This window comes from Athene cunicularia, assembly GCF_003259725.1.
Source record: "Athene cunicularia isolate RWA chromosome 1 unlocalized genomic scaffold, athCun1 chr1_part1, whole genome shotgun sequence".
Classification (NCBI taxonomy): domain Eukaryota; kingdom Metazoa; phylum Chordata; class Aves; order Strigiformes; family Strigidae; genus Athene; species Athene cunicularia.
In genome coordinates this window covers 99293866-99313585 of record NW_020799091.1, presented here as the reverse complement: position 1 = coordinate 99313585, position 19720 = coordinate 99293866, and the positions used below count along the sequence as shown (strand labels likewise).

The 19720-nt window shown below is 41.3% G+C and overlaps 1 long non-coding RNA gene across 1 annotated transcript; it reads left to right on the top strand.

The window, feature by feature from the left end:
• Positions 1 to 439: 439 nt before the first annotated feature.
• LOC113483802 lies at positions 440 to 18472 on the top strand. Its single transcript, XR_003399096.1, has 3 exons — positions 440 to 1023; positions 6373 to 6472; positions 15828 to 18472. It is a non-coding gene; the product is annotated as an uncharacterized LOC113483802 (long non-coding RNA).
• The last annotated feature ends 1248 nt before the right edge of the window (positions 18473 to 19720 follow it).

Here is a 19720-nt window from a genome sequence, read left to right as displayed (position 1 = left end):
CCCCAGCCGTGAGGGGCCGCCCCCGCTGCCGGCCTGTCCCGGGGGCTCTGAGTGCGGGGGGTGGGCACGGGAAAGAGCGATTTTTTTCATGTTTTGAAGGCTGCCTGCGGGCGCCCGGGTCTAGAGGGGCCCTTGGGGTGTCCGGCAGGCTCTGCCGTGCCTCCGACTGCCCAGGGCCGACGACGGAATGGGCAGCGCTGGCCCCACAGCTGCAGTGTACCCTGGGGGCTTCAGGGCCGCCGCCAAAAGCGGCCTGAGGGTCGGTGTCACGGTTTAGCGTGAGCCTCTCCCTGAACCTCGGCGGAGCCCGAACGCGTGTGTTTGCCAAGGCGCGGGACTGCCGGGAGCCGAACGCCTTCTACTGGCCTGGCCTCCCTTGCTGGGGAGCCGGCCTCTCCGGTCATTGCTTTCGGGGTGGAGGGGGTGAGGGAGTAGCAAAGCAAAATAGCGGTCATTCCAAAACATCCTGTAATTATGAAGCATTTTTTCACGTCTTGCCTACTTCTTTACATCAAGAGAAATTCAGAAATGTCTCTCAGCCCAGCTGTCCTCAGTAGCTCCAGAGTGCCGTGTTGCTGTGAGTTTCCAAGAGGGAAGGCTTTGTGACCCAGCTGGCACTTGTCCACTCCGTTCTTGGGTTACTTGACATCCATCTCAATTTAAAATACGCTGAGGAATAATGTAATTGCCCACCAGGAAGCGAGGATTAGGTTTTAAGGGCTGCTGTTACATATCTGTCAGACATTAATATTCATTGCTGCTAGATGTTGTTTAGTACCAAGGCAGTCCTTGAGCTGCAGGACCCCAGAGTGATTTACATAGGCATCAGTTATGCAATCACTTTCTGAGGGCGCTGAAGTACAATGAAAAAAAGTATTTGGTTGGAGTTCTGAGCTGGTTTAAAATGCACCACTGAAATGGCTAACAGAACAAACTCCTCCGAGTATTTTTGGTCGTATGAATATTACTGGGATTATATAGATCCAATTCCAGTAGATGGAAGCAAGTTGAAGGTTAATAAATGTAAGTATTGTAGAGTAGTAAGTGCTAATCTAGTACAGGAAAAATGTTGTGTAGCCTGTCTCACTGACTTATTTTTTGTTTTTCCTTGCACTAGTGACCATGCCGGATTATATGTGCGTGGTTTGTATGAATGGGTGTCTGCCGTCCAAACTGACTGTGCTCTATAGCAGTTATTGCTAATAGTGAAACTCTTTGCTTTATCTTACAGTATTTGAAATTACAAGGCTGCTGATACTAACTTTTGTTTAGAAGGACAGAGTATTTTTAAGCCATTTCTTAAGCAGAAACCTAATGACTTTCAAATCTGTAGTTTGGGGTGTGAGTTACCTGCTACTATCAGAAAAGTTGACTAAATGAGCAGAGCTTTTTGTAACACTATCGTGTTTTCGTCTTGGGATGTAAGGCTTACATTACAACTGATAAACATTCAAAACCTTACTAAAAGAAGAGTGTATGTTTCCGCTAGCCAGGAACAACAACCTGAAAACATATTCTATTACCTTTCCTCCTTTGATTTAGTGCTACTGAACTGTAAGATAAAGTAATAATATACATTGTTGTCAAAATACTTTATTACCATGGAAGCTGATTCTGCTGAGTTTAGAAGTTTATTTTCAAAGTATAGAATACGAAATAGCATTCACCAAATTCACCCTGCAACAGTTAATTCTGTTTCACACTTGGTTTTGCACAATGAGATAGTAATGCCTGCCTTTCTATGGTTACTTATAGTGACAGGTGTTGGGTTGGTTGGTTTGTTTGTTTGTTTGTTTTTTTTTTTCCTAATGTAACTGCATTTATTAGGTTTTGAAAATGACAAGCTATGTCATGAGGGATTAACTTACCCAAGTATAGTTAGATGGACTGATAAAGATCAAGGGAGAGCAGGTAGGCATGTTTGAGTCACTCAGGCTGTAGGCAGTGTTTTCCCTCGATTTCTGCCAAGAGTCTACCTATGTTTGTATCTTCATTTGAGTGACAAAGCTATGGGCTTTACTGGTTGCTGTCTAGTCTACTGAAGACAACTACAACTGTTCACATATGGTTTCAGAGACTAAAATTGCTTTCCCCAAGGTTATTATAGTGATCTGGTCTGTAAGGAAAATGTGATAGTGTTTCAAAATATTTTCATGTCTCTAATTAACAGTGCAAGAAACTGTCTTTCTAATAGTAAAGATTGAACTGACACTGCTAGGAGCTTCAAGTCCTTCACTTGCATTATGAAACCAAGAATAAGAAAAGGGAGCAAGAAACTCTTATTCTGCACTGCCTCTAGAAAAGCTTTTTTTGTCTATGCTGGTGAACCTAGGGTTTATTGCCCACAAACTTAGAACATCATGTCTTAAAGAAGGTGGTGTAAATATCTACATCCTTCCATATATAAAATCTTGCTTCATAATGTGGTAGAGCAATATTTGGTGCTGCTGGGAGCAGGCAGGTTATGAGCAGCTTCTCTGATTATCTTAATTTTAAAGTTAGGGCAGATAATTACGCCCAAATTCCATCAGGGAAACCCCAAACCTCTGACTTAAGTTAGCTGTAGGTCTCTGACAGGTGGCTGACAACAAAAAAAACACCAAAAATCAGGACTCTTAACCTTTCCCTTTTTTTCTCATTAATAACATATTCCTAACATTTGGGTTGCCTGATACATAGTAGAGGTGGATTTGTGTTACTACATTTCCCTCCCTTGCAATTTATAGGATATTTCTCTTTACCCAGCTGCCTGTTTTCTTGAAACTTGTAGAAATTGTGCTTCTGAGAGAAGATGCTCACCCTCTGTTTAATTTAATTTAAATGCATTCATAGTTTCATGAAGGAAATTACCACACACAAGTGTGTGAGTGCTCATGAGAGATCTCATAAGCCTTATTTCCATTAAGAAAGCATAGTAAACTCATCTCTCTATTTTTTTTGTTGTTGTTGTCCTCTCCCCATAAAGAAGTAGAGAAGTCTGCCACCTTTCAGGTCTTTTTTATATTCTAAGGAGATGATTTATACAATCATACTTTGTGTTTATGCATCTCCTCTGCTCCTGCAGTAACTCCAACTGGATCTAGTTACAAAGGAGTGGAGACCTCAGAAAGGATACAAAATATCTGTAAATTCCTACAGCTGGTGACCAGATAATAGGGGAAGAACATTGTGAGCAAAGACCTTTACTGACAAAAAGGCTGCAGTGTGAGATCATGACCTGTTGGGCACCAAAGGAAAACACCTTTGGGCTCAGCTTTGGGAAACAAATCGACAGGAAAACAGGCTTCTGTATTTTAGCTGCTCAGCTCCCAGGCAAAGAAGAAAAAGATGCAGGTGTAGGGTTGTACTTTTTTTTTTTTCTTTCCTCTCTGCAGTTAATGTTAAGGTAATTTCAGTTCCCTGAGGCAGCTGTTTATGTAAGGCATTTCCTAGGCAGCTTGTCAAAAGGGAGTTCTGCTCCATGATTTGTGTCTTTTAAAGATCTTGCATTGGCTGTACCAATTTCTAAACTAAAAATGTTGGACTTGGTTTTCTGATAGCCAGGGAAGTGAAACCGTTTGGTTGGGGTTTTTTTGTTGTTTGCTTGGGTTTTTTTCTTCCTATAGAAATAGACATTTTTCCATGTCAGCAGTCTAGGAGGAATGGAAACTGCATCATTTTGATAGTTTTATTTTTCCTTCTCCAAATACCAGTGGGAGAACAGTGAGTTAAGAGTTATAAAGAAAACAGCAAGGAAAATAATTCCACAATTGGTTATTTTTTTCCTTGTTTTGAATATAAGCACTAGTCAAGCAATGAATATACTTTGTAGGTTTTCCTGTCTTTGCATAACATTTACATTGTTATACCTTCAAAAGCCACTGTTGGGATTATTGTCTTCATGTGCTTGGAACTATGTAGACAAAGTTAGTTCAGCAAGTCCTTGCCCTTTGTGCTGGAGATGAAATGTAATAATCTCCCCTCAGATAGCCACAAACATTCCAAGTCTGGCAAAACTCAGGATAGCTCCGGGATTACAATAACTGCTGCACTGATGTTCCAGAGGGCCTCTGCTGACTGACTGCAATGGGACCTGAGAAGTTTGTTTAGGTGCATTGCTGAATCAACCCAAGTGAATCATACAGTCGTTACAACACCTGGGATGGGATTATAGCTCCCTAATTCAGTTTCGCCTGCTTGTTTGGGGTTTTTTATTATTTAATGTAAAACAGACACCTGAATCTCTGCACTTTCTTTCCTCTGTTATGTGACCTGTCCCTGAAGCATTGTGAGACTGTTTGTCTCATGAAAATGAATCTAAATCCAGCTATAAAGTCATGGTCTTGCTTTGTATTAATAGTGTTGTACAGATCTCCATTTTGTATAAAAATAATAACAAGCTTAATTAGCCCATGAACTAATAGGCTGTTTAAAAACATCTGCACACACACACAAAAGGTGGCTGTAAAATTTAGCAATAGAAGAGCTTTTTATATACTGTTAAAATACATTATCCCAGTTTTAAAAAAATCCTAATTGCAGGACTAAAACCAGGAAGTTTCTGTTTATCCCTCAAGAGTTCAAACTCCCCCTGAGACATGGAGCAAATTTGATTAGCTGCAGTGAATTCCATGCATTGTATTAAATTTGCTTTTAAAAGATGAAACCACAATAGCTCTGATAGAGAATTCTGTAAACCCAAACTTTTCATTTCTGTCCTGGTTTTGAACACTTCAGAACTTTGAGCTTTTCAGAATATTCCTGGACTGTGATCTTGCGCTTTTTTTTTTTTTTTTTTTTTTTTTTTTAAACAGAAGTTCCCTGATTCTCCCTTGAGGAGTTGGCGGGCAGTAGCGCTCCATCACTCTTTCCCATAATAAATTTGGGAAGAGCAGGTCAGAGTATTGACCCTCACATGCTAATTTACCATCCTCTGAATTAAAGCTCAGTAAAACTTTTTTTAACAGAGGAAGAATAAAATAAGATGACCCTCCATATTCTTATTTCTCAGTAGCCCAGCCAAAACTTGGCTTTCTGATAAGACTCCGGCTGGATCAGCCCTAGTTTTAGATTTAAAAAGAGCTGGAATAATCCCCCCTAATCTCTTTGTGGCTCTGGTGACAACACGTCCTGAACTTTTTCACAAAGAAACACCTAATCAAACATATTGGACCTGTTTCAAAGAACACAATGTTTTCTGTCCTTTCAGATGGAAGATTTATTTTATCTTGGTCAATATTTGTCTCTGGGGTCAATGACCCTTCTTTTTCACCTCAGTCTAAGTGAGTAGCCAGTCATGAATTTGGGGCATTTCTCGACTTGTGCCCTGCAGAACAACCAACCTTTTCAAGGCTTTAACTGGGACGTTCAGCACCACCACATTGATCCCAGGAAGTGGTGCTTTTGAAACACTGACCAAATGTGCTACTGGAGCAGGAGCAGATTCATCCCATCTAACAGCAAGCCCCTAACTGAGTCAGGAATTTCAGCAACACCGTAGCCTTTATTCATGAAAGAGCAACTCCCTTTTATCCTCCAACCAGTTCATACTCCCATTAGCATGGGTTTCCCTTGTCAGGGATCAGTTCATCTTTTCTTTTACTAATTAAAAAACCCCAAAGTTTTCATCTGAGTCAGGGATAACAGTAGTGGCAGGATTTTAGCCTTTGGTGTATAATAGGTTTAAACCAATTGTGAACCCATACTTCAGTGCTAGGAATCCAGTTGTTCCTTAAAGAAACCACTTAGTCCTGATAAAGTAGGTTGCATTTTGAACAATTTTATGTTGAATACAGAAGTATTGCAGCTGAACAGGGGAAGGTTCACATTCTCTTCCACTGGACTGATGTGCTGTGAGAGTCCCAGGCACTTTTCCATAAGCTTTCCTTAATATTTCTCTTGGTAGAAAATATCCTCAAAGCTAGTATTCCCTCCCTAAAAGTATCATCTTAAAGATCATGGGTTGTTGTACTTTTTCACCTAAGAGCAGGATTTGGCTATAGACCAAGCGGTAATGTCTCGATTTTGAGTACCACACTGCTTACTGCACTGCAATTTTGTAAAAGAAACCTTATCCCCTGCAAAGAGCTGAAACTGTGAAGACCATCAGTGCTCAGTATTATCTTCTAAATATACCTATAGTGCTAGTCACCACCACACTCACTAAATTTTTTTTTCCAATCTCTCCCCCAGCCCTGGCTGTGCACTGTTACAATAAACTGCTAGGAGACTCTTAACACTTTTAACAAATTGGCACTCAGATTGCTCTCTCTCAAGGGTTTAATTACATTGAATTAATTAAATGACACACCTTTCTTAGAGATCATAAATTATATTGCTGTGTTTTCTATTTGCTATGGTACCAGTGACAGAATTACTGTGTTGTGTCCACAGATTCTATTGTCATAGCCTTTTGGGTTGGGCTTGCTGCGTTTGTGACGTTTCTTTTCCTTATTTTACTGTATATGTCCCGCTCTGGATCAACTCCAGTAAAGTAAGTACAAACAGAGATAAAGTAAGTATAGATTAGTGTGATAAAATAATCTGCATGAAACAGTCATTCACTACTTCAAGTGATTCAGCAATTTCCACATTTATAATTGCACACAGAGATGACACTTTTTATGTTATTATTTGGTCTGAGTGTCTCTCAACCCACAGCTATTCACTATTTGTATTAATCACCTGAATAAAAATAAGTCCATAACTGATAAGGTTTGCAGGTGACAGAAAGATAGAACAGTAAACCACGAGGCTAGGCAGAGCAGTCTGAACTAGGTATGTTGGCAAACAACATGCATTTTCCATATGCCAGCTCTCCAGGTTGCATACTATGGAAGTGTCTGTTTTACACACAGAATGGGAAAGTATCTCTTGTAAACCATGCCTGAGAAGGAAGTAGGAATCATGGTGGTAAAGCAGATGAATGCAAGCTCCCAGAACAATTCTGTAAGCCTTGATCAAACTAAGAGAAAATTTATTAGTGAGATCAGGAAGATAATAGTATGTGTGTGTCAAACAATCACGGTGTGCCATTGCTTAGATCATCCCAAGAATGTTGTACTTATGTTAGAATGCACTCTTTAAAGGGGGTTTTAAAGAAATTGGGAGGAATTGGGGGAAAAAACTGATTTGAGTTCCAGAAACATATCTTACAGTGAGAGAAATCAACCCAAATCAATTAGTTTCTCAAGGAGCAGTGGCTCAAAGATGCTCCTTGTGAACTGTCTGCATCTTTTAGAATGCTAGTGTCCAGTTCAAGAGCCCCATGACAACTATCAGATGGTAAAGTACCCTACTAAAATACAGTGGCTGGAAGCTGATGCTACACAAACTCAGATGTACCACATATTTGATGTGAAGGTAATGATTCACTGGAACAATTTACAGTAGAATATTAAATGGGTTGTGATTAATTCTTTTTTTTACTTGGTGACTGAACATCTGAAAAACATGCATTTGTATTCATCCAAAAATTACTGTGAGGAGACTATGCTCCGTCTTTCTCTGGCCTGTTATGCAAAAGGTTAAGCAAGCTTCTTTCTTGTCTAAAATAAGTGTATGACTCAGTCCCTAAACACTTTTAAATTCTTGTGGGTTAAATTAACTCACAGAAATTACTGACTTATAACTGGCTGAAGATCTGGGCAAACTTTCCATTTGTTTGTTTGTTTTGCAAATCCTGGCAGGAGTATGACAATACCTTCCTTTCCAAAGATGGCCCATATCTGAACTTCTGTCCTTCAGCATAGTAAGCCCATGGTAAAACTACAAATATGCTTAGCGAGAGTATTAACCAGTTGGAAGTGTGGATGTGAAATGACTTGAAACTCCTGCCAATCATGGATGTGTAGCATTCACAGTGCCAGTCAGTTTAGTAGTAAGACAACATGGTTAAAACTGGATTTTCTGTTGGGACAGAATCTCCTGGCATTTGTCTCAGGCCATTTCATTAGTGATTAAAGTTTGCAGGTGTGATTCAGTCACTCTCACCTGAGTACCTTACTTTAAATTCCAGTAGAGTACTATTTGGCATTAGGGAGACAGAGATGGGTCTGAGCTAGCGAGTAGTCCAGTAAAGCCCAATAGCACCTTCAGGTTCCAAGTGTGTACAGCATATCTAGCTCTACAGACAGAGATTCCAGAGCCCCATGTTTGTGTTATCCAGACTGTTTTTTGTAGCTGGGTTTGATGAAACAGGGAAATATCCTCCAGATGGATGGAATAGCTAATCTATTCTAGTAGCATGTTTGTACCTGAAACCTCCATGACTGAAAAGAGGGGCTGCATAAACACCTTGCTGTTGACAGGCACATCCCCAGTCTCCTAAAAGACTATAGACCCTGTCCTGTGAATTTAGCTGCGGTGGGTGTGCCTGATGGAGACGCAGTGCCCACAGATGTGCAGCAGCCACATGTTGAATGGGAATGTAGTTCTAATGCTGCCTGTGATTTTGAACTTTGTCTAAGGACAGGTTTCTGTTTGCAGCGTTCTACATTTGGTTTACTTTGTTTGCTGCTAGTTTTTCTGGCAAACATGTTTTATGCAAACAAGGATGCATTTGCCCACTGCTCCTCCTAATCTGATCAGGACGCAGAAAATTCAGCTCAGCAGATTAGGCAGAGGTTCAAGATTAGGTCACAAACAAGCAGAGGGAAACAAGTATAATATGGCAGTAAAAAGGAGCACTAATATTCTAATTTATTGGCACCCTAAGGCCTCTGGCATGCTCACAAAAGGTAACAACAACAACAACAACAACAAAAAAAAGGCAATTTGCCCAAACAAACCACAATGCAGGAGGCAAGCTAACAATATCAGAAACACATGGAAAGGGACATAAAATTACAGGGTAACAGAGGTATGTTCCCATTAATTTACTGTTCCTAAAAAGCTGGCAGAATTCTATATACACAAAAATCTCAGAGTGTTTGGGACACTTAAACAAAAGTATTAATTTTAAAAAAATTTTCACTTTTGCATTGTGTTACTGAGTGAAATACTGGGCTTTAGAATATCCATATTTATCCATAATATGTTCAATTTTGCTCATTGAAAGAGTTGTTGTGAACAAAGGAAGTCTAGGAATGTTCTGTGGAGAGCCCGGGAATCATTAATGGAAAGCAATACTGGTTGAGATTAGTTTAGGTTTTGAAATCATCCTGTCATCATTTTTCTAGGCTTCTAACATACTAGAAGAAAAGAATTTTAGGACTGAAGAGATTATTCAACACCCCACCCCCAAACTTGCCCTTTTTTATTGAGTTCCATTTGGTTTTTAACCCCCACTCCAATTACACTTCTCCCAATCCCAGCAATAAAATGTGAGATGCCTGAAAGAAGATCCTCCTGTCATCTTCTTTATATGCAATCCATCCATTATCCTTGGCATGATGATAATTTTATTTCTGTATTGAAATCTGCCTCCTCTTTTCCAGTGATAATTCCGATATATTCACCCAATGAACGTACATACACGTCACTGGTCAAGGCTGGAGAACTTTTACCTTCACTGTTTCTGTGCTCATCCATCTCTCTGTCAAGCCCTGGAGATATAGGGCAGCGTGTACTCTTCCAACTTGCTCAACCCCCTGGTGAAACAAGCCTGCTTTCATGCCTGGCAGTTCATAAGAGTGTACCTTCTTGCTTCAGCTGACTGTTGAGCAAACCTCCACCGCCACATGTCAGCTGTCTTTATTCGCAGCTGGATTTCTGGGGGGTCCCTGAAGATTACATTTTGGCCTTGTACAATATGCAGTGATTATATCTCTTCCACCACTGTGTACACCAAGGTCTTACTATTTTAGCAAGGGCATGTAATCTACAACAGTATAGTCTGCTTTTTACCTGCATATCCACACAGAAAACAAGTCAGTGTCAGAAGTGTCTTCTGAAAGGCATATGCAACAACTAGATCTGCTTATGGCACAGCATAATCCTTAGACACTGAGACGTCCTGGACACAACTCCATGATCTGATTGCACCACATTCTTCGCTGCAATACAAAGTAATCTGGTGCCAAGTCAGATGAGTGAGTTGGGGAGAGGGGGAAGGGTTGATGCTTGCAAGACAGCTGCAGCAAGGACTCCATGTCCCAGTCCCTTTTGTCACCATTACACTATCCCTACAGAAATAAAGAAAAAAGGTTCGAGGCATTGGACCAATTAATTCAAACCCAGTAGCATGCCAAGGCAGCTGATTACCACACTGATGTAATCAAGAGCCACTATTAACATTCGCTTCAACTATGTTTCTTGCCATCCAAAATGATACAGAAAAATAAGGGTAGTGGCTGGACGGAGCTCCTGGCCAAGGCTGAAACTTCATGCAGTGAAGTGGAGCAGTGAAAGTTCCTTCCTGGACCTCTTAAGAGGACGCACAAGTTCCCCATGCATATCACTGGAGGCTGTGCATTCCTGACAGCTGTGACTGAGACTGCTGTGGACATCCAAAATCTTCTGGCTATCTCTTTCCTACCAGACAGTGTAATGTGGGGGAGGGAAAAAAGAAAAAGGGGGGGGGGGAGGTACCCAGAGAGTTGGAAGATCCGCATGTCTCATTCTTTGTCAACATTTCTTGCTGTCATAGTAGCCACAGAGAGGATCAATCAAGGTACTCTGAACTGCATGGCAGCATGAGCCTTGCTGGCTTTGGACAGATTTCTTGCAATAAGAAATGTTTAGATATTTTCCCCCTGACTACCACCAACTTTTACCCAACATTTCTGGGGCATATTGTAACACAGTTTGAGGATTCCTCTTGTCAAACAGAGATGTGGGAGCTGGCTTGAAAACACTTGTTCTACAGCCAGCTTTCTTCTCAGTTTGCAGGTGATAGTTTCCTTCATGGACAGATAACCACTGATTCAGTGGCCAGACTGTACAATGTCCATGTGCTCTTTCAATTTTTTGCTCCGTCCAGATCAATTGCAACAGCTGCTTCATTCCTGGAACTGGAGAACTAATTTGGATATTTGACAGCTCAGGGATTTTTGTCCCTAGGACAAAAAAAAAAAAAATCTATAGCAATATCCTAGATCTCACATGAAGGCAAATAGTTTTCAGACAGGGTTTTTTTTAAGCTTATCTTTAAGGTTATGATATTCATTAGTGAACAATATAACCACTATATATTACAGTAACAAAAAAAGTATCTATTTCTGTACACAAAGGCAGTGAATCTGACACTCAAAGCATCATATTCTTTCAGATAACAGTGAGACGTCTCATATCTCTACTTGGGCATGCTACCTTGTCTTTGGGGAGAGGAAGTCCTTTTTAATACTATAATAATAAGATCCTCATGAGAGGTACTTCTCTGGCTAAGCAGACCATGCTCCTGTTTTCTACTTTCTTAAGGCAGTTGTTCCTGTTCTTTACTATCTTCAGCCTTCTCTTTACTATCATAGTAGACTGTTTCGTGGAATCAAGGTAATTTGTCTGTCTATAAACTCACTTAAGATATAGTCAACTGTGTTCTCTACCTGTTATCTCTCACTAGTGGTAATCACATATTTTCACACCCAGGTATCTTGAAATTCCTAGACGAGACTGGCTAAGAGCTCAGAAAGAATGTGGTTTCTCAGTGGTACTTAAATCTCATGGTCAGGACCCTCACAAGACCAGTATTTGAGGTCTACATGACTTGTCTGCATAGATTACAGCATCTGTCCTTGTGTCAGAAGAAGCTGAGACAGCTAAGTCATTACAGCTGGCTTCCCATATACAGTGTTCCTGGGGATCTATCCCAATTTCTCCCCAATAGTTTCTGAACTCCATAGAATCACAGAATCATTTAGGTTGGAAAAGACCCTTGGGATCATCGAGTCCAGCCATCAGCCCTACTCTACAAGTTCTCCCCTATGCCATATCCCCCAACATCTCATCCAAACGACCCTTAAACACATCCAGGGATGGTGACTCCACCACCTCCCTGGGCAGCCTATTCCACTGTCTGACCGCTCTTTCTGTGAAAATTTTTTTCCTAATGTCCAGTCTGAACCTCCCCTGTTGCAGTTTAAAGCCAATCCCTCTTGTTCTATTGCTAATTACCTGTGAGAAGAGACCAGCACCAACCTCCCTACCATGTCCTTTCAGGTAGTTGTAGAGAGTTTTGAGGTCTCCCCTCAGCCTTCTCCTCCTCACACTAAACAGTCTCAGCTCCTTCAATCGCTCCTCATAGGATCTGTTCTCCAGGCCCTTCACCAGCTTTGTTGCTCTCCTCTGCACTCGATCCAGCACCTCAATATCTCTATTGTATTGAGGTGCCCAAACCTGAACAGAGTATTCAAGGTGTGGCCTCACCAGTGCAGAGTAGAGGGGGACTATCATCTCCCTACTTCTGCTGGGATTTAGATTTAATCTAAAAAGCAAATAATCTTGCTATTCTCAAGCCTCTGGTTTCAAGGGATAAAGCGGTATTTCACACCTCCATCTTTAGAAGAACATTTTCATGTTCACAGAACCAGGTCACTTCAATGTGAGCAGCTGTCAGACCCACAGGAGAGAGGCTGTAAAAAATGGCTAGCTATGAACTGTCAAAGCCTGCTCTAAGGCTTCAGCCACCGGAGCTCAAATTACAGTGTCTTCACAGGAAAGTGTTCTCACTCCTGTCATCTAAAGAAACATGCTCCATACCTTTTAGCAGGTATCATGCCACTGGAGAGAGGCCTGGAATTGGTATCACACTTGTTAGGGTGGTGCTGAGGCTGATCAGAGATAACTGATAACTCCAAGTGAAAACTAATGGGCTGGGGTTTGGTTTAGCACCAGCCACTGTGTGAATAGATGTGTGAACTCAGAGCCAGGAATATTCCTTACCAGTAGCCTGTGTCCCTCCAGAAATCCCATGCCCTGAGACTCTGCAGCTGAGAGGACACCACCTGCTGGACATGAGGTCAGAACAAGATTGGTGCAGCTGCTGCTCAGACAGTCTCCGAGTCTGGTTCCACCAGGCAAACGTCCATCCAGGTGGGCTGTGCAGTGGACCACACTGCTCAGGTACTTGGAAGCAGGCTGTGTTAGCATTCAGGTGCTCTCTGTTGCTTTCTGAAGCTGTTTCCAGTTTTTGCCCTTTCTCCTACAAACTGAAACGATGGGGCTTTTTGTTTTTGAACTGTTAAATGGTTTTAAATGACACAAAAAGGTTTCCATCCAATATCGACCAGACAGACATTTACAAGTGACAATCAAGAGAGTGGAATAACTCTTGAGCCGTGCATTCAGATAGTGTCCTATGAACAATAGTATTATCAAATCCAACATTATCCCCTCAGAGGCTGCAGCATGCCCAGTCCAGGCAGTTCTGAGATTATGTCAGCTCACTCTCAAGGGACATAAACCAAACCACAAACAACTTGTGCACTGGAAGATAATTGAGAGTGATACCCACTGAGGGCAGGGATGTAGGCTCCCAAATTCTCTGAAGAGGAGAACACGTTCTTGTATTTATTAAGTTCATCAGTATTTCTTATTTCTCTGCCTAGCTAAATCACAGTGCCTTGGCATTGCATCTTGGCTTAACTGATAAACTTCTTCAATAAAATTAGGGCTAAACGTGTATTTGCATTTTAAAAAATTACAGTTGTTCATTAATGAAGAATGTCAAAAAGTGATCACTGTGGTGGATAGACAGTGTGATAAATAGATGAAATTTTGGAATCACATTATCACCTGCTCCAAGCTTTCAAAGATCATGTCTGTCCCCAGAAATCCATAAATACAAAATATTAGCTCTGCTTTCTTTCTGAGTATCTCAAGCTTTTGTGTGTGCCACAATTCACTGTCTTTAGAAAGAATAGTCTATGAAAAGCCTGCAGTTCTCAATAAAAAATATTAATGCCAGAGTTGAGGCTTTAAGTTTAATATATTAACACTGTTAATAACATCAGGTGCTTATGGAGCCCTGCTAGAAACAGTCACCGTCAAACATCAGTCTCCAGTTACTCTTTGAGAAGCCTGATTCCCATGATACCTGTTTAATGGGGGTCATGTATAGTTCTTTTTAAAGAAGGCAGTATGGAATATTAAGTCAAATGCCTTACTGCAGCTTAAATAGGTACATATATGTAGCTACCTTTATTCTCCAAATTGTGTCCCTCTCAAAAAATGGCATCAGACATTTTTCACCATACCTGTCTTTCTATAAAACCACACTGTCTGGAATTAGTTTTTCTGTCCTTTGAAATACTTTTTCAGTTGTATCTTATCTTAGCTTTAATTCCATGATTTTGCCTGGGCCTGAGGTCCATTGCCCTGCCTTACAGTGACCTGGCTTGACCAGCTCGCAGTCTTTGAGTACTGGGACACTAGGGTTCTTCCAGCCTCCTCAAACTTCCCTGCTATTCCAGGGATGGTTAACGATTAACAACAGCTGGACAGAGTTCTCCTCAGACCGTCTCCAGGTCTCTGGGATGCAAGTTCTCCAGCTGATTTTAAAATATGGATAGCTAGGTGATGATATTTAGCTACCAAATGGACTGGAAAGAAAACATCCTGTTTTGGTAAGAGTATTTTTGTCTTGCTTCTGTCAAACAGAGAGAAGAGAGGTGTTTTGAATATACCTGCATCATAGCAAAGAAAACCTCAAATCTGCCTGCCTGTGGTGGGCCTGTTCCTGAGATTTTTGGGTTTTGTTTTGGTTTTTTGAATTACCATTAAGCAAAATTCCTGTTGTATTAGTCTTGCCAGGCACAAATAATTTAAAGTTTCATTCAATCAATATAAATTTGAAGCTATAAAGTTTTTATTTCCCTTCCTCCAAAGTATTAAAAATAAAATTACTTTCCTTTTCATCCCATTTACTTTATCTTGTTTTTTAGATTTTGGTTGTTACATTTGTCTGATCACTGAAACACTGGCTTTTAGTCAAAGATGTCTTCTTTCTCATCTCTAAAGCCATGGCTCCAGGACTTTTTCATAAGTTTTCCATTTTCATTCTCACTTTTGGGTTACATTTTCCTTCCTAATGTAAAGTTCCTCCCCACCCTTGAAGCCCTAAGGATGTAGTAGTAGTCGGGATCTTGTGTTCAGCTATACTGAATGGAACTTACTGCTTCTAGGCCAGGACTCATCTGCTATTTATTAAGGGTGAAGTTTGGGAAGCTGCTGGGAAGAAGGCTCAGGGAGGAGGAGGCAGGTTGCACGATGCTGTTCTCATAGCATCGCTCCCTCCACCCTACCACTAACTAGATTTTCTGGCAGAACCATACATCTTTGTATTGTTACTATTTGTACACTGGAAATTTCCTGCTACCATAGTCCTACCCACTCCTTTTTAGGTCTGTCCCATTTTCTTCTTCAGATCCCCACCAGCCCTTGGGGCTGTGCCTTGCCTTTTCCCAACCCCAGTGTCAGGGAATCTTACCCAAGCATCTCTCTTGTTCTTGTCCCCAGTGACACCCATTCACAGTCACATGAAGCTCATCCCTCCTCTCCTTCCAAGGAGCAGCCATGACAGTTCCCTTCACCCTTGGTACAGAGCAAGTCATAGCAAAGTTTCTAGTTTCCTCCTTAAAAATCCAGTTAAAGAACCAAGCTTAAGGGCTGGACTGAAAGTCCCATCTTGAGGGGGAAAGAGAAAGTCACCACATATCAACCACAGCTCACACTTTGACACTGTTGGTCATGCTCCATTTCCAGGTAAGGACATGATTCTCATGGTGAATAAAGAGGGCTGAAACCCAAAAGCATCTCTCATGCTGGATTCAATGTCTTTTGTGTTTAAAGAATCATGTTTTGTATTTTTAAAAACTTTGATAATGTACTTCCTTATGAAACTGCTGCTATCTCTCTTCCAAACAGATATCCCTGATAACTGTATGGTTTTTTTTAATCTCTATACATTACAGACAAGTGATTGTAGGGAGCCAGATAGAAGAAAGCAGTTCCAATGGTGAACAGCCTCACTGCGATGATCTCAGTAGCCCATACTCAGATGTGGTTGCTTCTCAAACACCTACCTCCCTTTCAAATGAAACTGGCATTCATGGAAGGATCTGAGCTGGAGTTAAAACTGGAACAGGTTAAACAAAACCGGCAGTACAGTTCTCCTGACTGCAAAGTTCACTGCTGTGACTGTCTATTAAACGCTGATACCACAAACCTGAATTAATTCAGGAGAAGAAGAAAAATGTCTTTCAACAAAGGACAAACATGAAAAATCCTGGATGCATAAGAGGAAGTCTTAACAACCATATCTGAGCAATGTTGCTGGAGTTACCTGATCAGCATTTTAGATGAACATTTTAGATCCTGATGATGATGATGATGACGACTGTAAAATTTCTCTGTCTTTCTTAAGTAAGGATTTGGAGTCAGACTCCTCTCCCAGTTAAGTGGTGCAAAGGGTGTGCTGCTGACTGAGTGGTTCTCTTTAAGACCCATGTGGCTGACAGCAGATTTACTCCTCTTGTGGGAAGTCTATACCAGTTATGCCCTGAATCCTGTAAAGAGTTCACCTGAAGGCACACTGAGTCCTGTTATCCTCGGGGGTGTCTCTGCAGCATCAGTTTTCACTGCGTTGTCTTGCTGTGAAAGCAAGAAGCATCCCACTGATCTTACTGAACAGGCAGCATCACCAACATTGTTTATGTATCATGAGAGCCACAAGTCATGCACTTCTGCTTCTATCCTCAGGTCACACTCATCAGTTACATCTTAATGATACCTGCACTTGGTTATCCTCTGAAAATGAGCAACAGTGTCAAGTGCAACATTGACAATAAAACTTTGCTTTTAGAAGGGTTACAATTTGCTTCACTAACTTAAAGCTCAGCAGTTCCCTCAATGATTGAGTATGCCTTTTTATTTACTTTGTTATTGCAAAAAATATTTGGGCTACTTAAAATTTGTTAAAACACTGTTCACCTAGAATGGCCTTTAAAAAGCTAATGGCGGCACTAATTATCTCAAGTAAGTGTCTTACTGAATAAAGTCATTAGCTTTACCTACTGCCTGTAAATGCAGTTTTGCTAACAATAACTGATTACTTTTTGCTTCCATTTTGATATAGTAGATGGAAAAGAAACTGTTAATATCGAACAGTCTTGAAATGGTATCTGTTAGTTACCCAGGCATTAGAGAGTGTTTACCATATTTGGTATCAAAGGGAAATGCTGGCAAAACCACAAAATCAACATTTTATTTCTGCACGAGTTGTCTGCTTTCAGCCTCGACTGACAAGTAGTTTAACAGAAGCTACAGCCCTCCATGAGAGCCACAGCAGCTTTTTGGTGAGGTGGAGAGGACGGGTTTAGCTCAGCTGGAGCAGAGTCAGAAGGGCCACTCGCACTCCCTCTCTCTTCAGTGGCCTCTGCTCTCTCCACCTCTCCTCACATGTGGAGCTTCGCCAAACCCAGGCAGGACAAGACAAAGGTCCACGAGAGGTTGAGGTACACTTAGAGCTGAAGTAAGCATGAAGCTGAGACTGCAGGGTTGAGATGAGGAAGGCAGCAAGGGTTGGAATGGATTTTAAGACTGCATAGCTAGTTGCTGGGCTGAGAACAACACAAACTTTATTTGAAGCTTGAGAAGCTTAGGAATTCCACTTCCCAGAGCAGGCAGCAAAAACTCCTACGGTGAAGCACTGCCAGAGCAGCCTTATGCTGTGTGCAGGGAATGTGGGCTATGATGTTACCAGAGACTGGGTGGGCTGGGCTGTGTTAAAAATGTCTTAAACAGAAGAGACAGACCAAACCTGGTGGCATATGTTTATATTGTGGGGTTTTTTTAATCTTCAAATTTTTTAATCTCTGAGATAAACACTTCTACAGTTTGCTTTTTGAGCAAAATACTACGGGTGTTGGGCTTGGAAACCTGTCAAGGCATAAAGTCTGTTGAGTCAGACTGAGTCATGGGCAAAGGGAGAAAACAAGGAAAGGCTGCAGGAACTGAGGGTGCCACATGGACAGAGATGTATCAGAGAACCAAACATTTCCACTGGTCAACTCAGATGGCCACAGCAGCCTTCCTCTCCCCTCAGACACCTTTACCTTTTCCTGGAGCTGAGGTAGTTCTCACAGGAGACATGAATCAACTCCCTCGTTGGCACCAGCTCTCCCGCTGCAAACTGGGACAGTTTCCTTTAACCCCACTGCAATCACACAGAATCATCAAAGACAATCTGAAGAGAACCCAGACATCTAGACCCATTTCCCTCCTCAAGGATGCAGCAACTGCATTTCAGTCATTCCTGCCATGTCCATCTACACTGAGCTAGAACATCTCTCCTGCAAGTTCTGCACTGCCTGCCAGTGCAGTCTGATCTGGCATCCTCCTCCCTGACCCACAGCAGACTCGTATCACAGTGATTTTCAAGAATGGCTTTTCTACACATGGATTCCAAGGGAATTTCTGAAAGATGTGAATATTCCCATTCGTAACAACTGGTGTTCTTATACTAGTTGGACTAGAACATGACTCAAAGTACATAACCACTGAAGACTTGTCCCCTTTCAAATTACCTGGAAATGGAAGGCATATAGTATGAAGTATATAAAGAGTAATAAATAATATATAAAATGCAGACCTACCTTATAGCACCTAACTTGGGAGGAGGGGAGCGGGGAGGAGAGAGAAATGCATTTCCTTCTGTGACATTTCTGTACATTCCCATTTCAAGGCTCTTCCAGTGCTTTGCTCTTCACAGTGAGCACCTTATTGCCCCTTCCCCCAGGGTCCTCCATTAACAGGGGCCTTTCTTCCCTGTGTGCTCTGCACCATTCATGGTGGTTGAAATGCTGCACCCACCAGTCAACAAACTGTGACCCAAATCAGCTCAAGCTGCTGCTTCAAAGACAGTTGACCTCTATAAAAATCTTGCCCTAAACCACTACCCCCACAAAAGCCACAACATTCTGGCCAGTTGCTCATGCTACATGAAGTCCTCTCCTGCTAAGGTGTCAGATGTCCTCATCTGAGCACTGGCACCAGCAGCCCATTGCTGAGATCCATTCCAAATCCTCAGGAGCCTCACCTGCAACTCAGACTCTCCATGGTCTACATATGTAGGAGGCACAATGTTCTTCTAGGCTGTTGACTTCACCGAGTTTTTGTGAGTTTTGAGTAAAAGGCTTAAAAGGCCTGTCCTGGCAACAGCGTCTGTGAGGGCAGCCCAGACCACTGGGCCTGCTGCAGAGCGCTCCAGAGCTTCAACCCCATGGTTCTCATCACAACAGCATCAAAGTGAGTGACTTGTGTTAAACTGTAGAAACTCCTTGTTTTAAAATGTAGGCCCATATATAGAGCAAGTTTTCCATTTCCAAATGCTCTCCACAATTTATTTTAATCAAGCTTAATTTCTTAAAATAATGACTCTATATAATTTAAAATGCATTTTGAATATGTTGGCAGTAATTCACACACACAAATCATTCAACTGCTAACTATGTATGGATTTTAAAGATATTTAACCATAATTTCCAGAAGGATTTCATAATAATCTTTTTGTCACATTACTAGAATATGTTAAAGCTTAGAGACAGTGAGAGATTAAGCCTTATTTTTAAAAGTTCCCAACTGCACAGCTACATTCTCTTTACTGATAAGCAAATACAAGCTATGTATCTTTTATTAGACAAGCTAGTAGCTTTAAACTGACTGTGCATTTGCATTCACCTTCTGTTTCCAAAACTACCACTTAAAAAGACGAAAAGAAATGCATATGAACAATCCTCCAACCCTGAGTATTTTGCTAATAGTATTGGAGATACTAAAGAAATATTACAAGCTAGGGAGAAAGTAC